The sequence below is a fragment of the Phyllostomus discolor genome, chromosome 1 (genome assembly GCF_004126475.2).
Source record: "Phyllostomus discolor isolate MPI-MPIP mPhyDis1 chromosome 1, mPhyDis1.pri.v3, whole genome shotgun sequence".
In the NCBI taxonomy this organism is placed as follows: domain Eukaryota; kingdom Metazoa; phylum Chordata; class Mammalia; order Chiroptera; family Phyllostomidae; genus Phyllostomus; species Phyllostomus discolor.
The window spans coordinates 12659504-12663543 of record NC_040903.2 but is presented as its reverse complement, the minus strand read 5'-3'; the positions used below and the strand labels follow the sequence as shown (position 1 = coordinate 12663543).

General features: G+C 38.8%; 1 pseudogene; it reads right to left on the bottom strand.

The window, feature by feature from the left end:
* Positions 1 to 1098: 1098 nt before the first annotated feature.
* Positions 1099 to 1244, bottom strand: LOC114493717 (annotated as a pseudogene).
* Between the last annotated feature and the right edge of the window lie 2796 nt (positions 1245 to 4040).

The window sequence follows — 4040 nt, the reverse complement described above, 5'->3', positions numbered from 1 at the left end:
GGTGCTGCGGTTTAGGATTTCAACATATAAATTTGGGGGGTATACAAAATTCAACCCATACCACTTCCCACTTCCCATCTAATACTCATCCTATGTTCTCATCCTTTCTAGCACTCAGTTCCCCCAATCATCTAGTACTCTTGACACCACTGGGTGTTTCCTCATTCTTTTTCCTCAGCACATGAAATTCTCTTTATATCTTACTCAATTTGGTGAAATCTTTCTCATCAAAAACAACCACCTCAACGATGGTGACCTGTGTGAAGTCCCTTACCGCCCCAATACACACAGTTCTGGAATTGGAAAAAGTGGTCTCACCCACTTGCATTTTTGTACCAGTTTGTTTACAACTGGACATTACTTGTGTTTCATTATAATAATTAGTTTGGAGCATGAGCATCTCCCCACAGAGAGTGCTGAGCTGCTCCAGGCCCTGCATGTAATAGACCCACGGTAAATGCTCCGTGAACCATGGTGCTTGCCATTGTTTTCAGTCTTAGTCAGTTGGTTTTCTCTTTAGAAACATTTTTGTTGGAGAACTTTGACAATGACAAATGGCATTATCAAAATAATGATGGAGACAATGTGATGGATCATGTTGTCAGACTCTGCAGTTTCCTTTATAGATGAAGTATTGACCAACTGTGTGATTGAAGGAAAAGAAAAGTATTATCCATTGAAGGACTGATTGGACTAGACAACCTTTAAGCTTTCTTCCACCTCTCACACAGTACGACAGAACTTTCCATTGGATTTGAACAGCTGCTTAATTGCAAACCCATCCCATCCCCATCCGACAAACAACACTTTATGACACAGATTTTAAAAGTGCGTTGCAATAAATAATAATCCAGATAGTTAGCCCATGAATATAGGTGTGCCATGATCAAATGAATTTGACTAAAGCCAGACTCCAAATCTCCCTCTTAAAGATGACAATGATGTCAACAGATTAAGACTTGGAAAAATGTAACAGCAAAGACTTTTTAAATGTTTTAACATTTCTCCATTGTATTTGATTATATAGACACATATATAATGCATACGTTTATAAAATATTTATTTGCATGTACATGCATATATTTACATATATTATTTTTATGGGCCCCAGGGATGAAACAGCTCCGGCCAGCAACACAGGCATCAAGCTAGCATGAACCAAGGACTCTACATCAGCTTTGCCCCTGACTGATAGAAGAGCAAACACCATCAATCGGGTGTCTCCTTGCCCATTGCCAAGGGGTGTTTACATATATTATAAAATACATGTTTTGTATATAAATGCATATATAAATGCAAATAGATATATAGATAATAACATTGTGAACAGGCTTTTCATCTCAAGAAATTAGTGTTTTGTGGAACCTGCTTTAAAGTTTCATTCAGTGAGTTTATAACAAAGGGGTATGTTTTATTAGAAGTGGCCATTTATATTTATTTTATAATACTCTGTACTTGTTTTTTTCTCCCACGCTACACACACATGGATTAGAGGGAGTAATACAGAATTCACGTCTCCAACTAATTCCTCCCTGAAGACATGATAGCATCAAGAGTCCTGAACCTCTGGAGCCACAGTAAAACTCCTGATTATCATTTTGAGGTAAATTGATAGCACTTTAGGAAACAGATTCTTGCAATATTTGCTCAGCAGACATTGTCTGCGATTTGGTAGAGTGCTACATTTGGTCTACATGAGACTCATGAGGATTTTGCAAATGATGATTGTGATGATCAGTTTTATGTGCCAATTTGGCTGGCTCTAGCCGGAGGTGATTGAATCAAATACTCATCTAGGTGTTGCTCTGAAAGTATCTCGGGGCTGGGATTAAAGTCTGTGACCAGCTGACTTTAAATAAGAAACTTTGTTTTAGATAATCTGGGTGGACCTGATTTCAATCCCCTGGAAGATTTTAATTGCTGCTGGGGTTTTCCTGATGAACCAGAACTTCAGCCCGTGGACAGAAGCTTCTATGGAGTCCATGACTTCTGGCTGGCCCTTCCTAATGACCAGCCCTATGGATTTCCGACTTGCCTAGACAGTCCCCACAATTGCATAAGTCAATTGATTGCAGTAAATCTTTTAATATTGTGAACATAAGGAACACCCAAACCTGTAGAGAATTTTTACAGGAGTTTGTTTAAGCCAAACTGAGGACAATCACCAGGACTCAAGATCCCAAATATTCCCTTAAGGGTGGTTACGCCCCTGAGGGGTCTGGAAAAGAGAATCACTCTGGTAATTCAAAGGTGTGTTCACCCAGGGGAATGAGGACAATGGGCAGGACTTGCTTAAATCTTTTATTAAAGAAGTTATAGACCTGAGGCATCACTACCCACCATGACCTGCCTAGTTAGGAATTTATGATCAAATCACCCTGTGAAGATACTTTTGGTTAGATTTATTAGAAGTCTTACCAGACTTTTTCATCTACAATGTGTATCTATACCCTACTGGTTCTGATTCTCTGACTAAGTAAGCAATGATTGTCACCATTGTGATATGTTTCCTGAGGTCACCACCCTATACTTGCTCTTGCTTTTTTTGACCAGGAGTCTGTTAAGGGCATGAAGCAAATATTGTTGATCTCCTTGGGCCCAGTACCTATTGGACATGGCAAAGTTGAGCTTAGCAGATGTGCACTAAATGCAATAATTAATAAATACTGTCTGAATACATTGCAATGGCACACTTATTTAAATAGGCTTCTGTGTGGTTTTTATAATAATAACCTATTGAGGTCATCTTTTGGTGGTTTTGCTGATAAAGAAAAGGAATTCTATTTTTCTCTATCTTTCTATAGAATAAAAGAAAAGTGTGAAAGTGCTATAAACGCAAGCCTTGGCTAATTATTAGGGAAATTACATGGAACCAGCACAACAAACAAAATAGTTTCAAGGGTAATAACACTGTGGCATTTTATATAACCATAGAATTTATAACACAAAGGTTCTTTACCAGTCTTATGATAAAATCCCATAATTTTGCAAATAAGGAGACTGATTTTTAAAGCATTTTACCACATTATAAAATGCAGGTATACCATAAAAAAACGCAGAGTTTCAATAGGGCTGTATTGGTAAGGAAAAGAAAAACGATATAATTTTCATTGAGTGTGTATATGATAGATGTTACACTGGATCGTCTGCATTCCCAGCAAATATGTTCCTCCCTCCAGAGCAGGTCAAGTGATTATGATAAAGTGAAAGGGGGTTATTAATGTACAGAGGATGCGTCTGTGTGGGGGTGGAGAAGGGGGAAGATAAATAAATGTTATTTGTTCAACAGAAGAGAAATGAGGAAAATAACTCACAGTAGAGTTCTACTACATGCCAGCCTCGGTGATATAGAGAGATAATGAAGTAAGTTATACATCTTACATCATTTAATCTTTACAATCCCAGGAGATAGGTTTTGTTATCAATATTTTACAGAGGAGGCTTGGAGAGGTTGAGTAATTGGGTCGATAACTAGTTAGTCAAAGAGGTAGGATTTGAATTCAGGGCTGACTCCAAGGCTGGCATTGTTTTTCACTACATAAACGCTTCCCTTGCATTTTTATCACAATTTATACTGGATAAACTCTTTAATATACGTTTGGGCTTGGGATCATAAATAATCACCCCCTGTTTCTCAGATTCATCTTTTCAGAAAGGAGCAGTAAAGTTAGATAGATGGAGGACAAATATCCCCTTTATTATAGGTAAAAGTGGAAGGGAGAAGCCCCCTTCAATGTGCAGCCACAGAAGGTCTTCCTAACAAACTGACCCCCTCCCCCAAATGTAGACCCTGGGGAGAACCACCTGAGGGAGAATGTAGACATACAGGTCACACACTGTTTCTCGGAACATTTTGACCCACATAGCTTTTTCCTTACTTGTGGGAAAAGTTACAACCCAGCCCATCTTTTAGAAATAGGTTTAGGCCCAGAACCTCAGGTGCTAACCGTATGGAGGACAAAAGCAGAAAACCTGTGTGCTGTGGATGGCAGAGCAAACGGGAAGAAGCAAGAGTGGAGTCAGACACACACAGTCAGCAC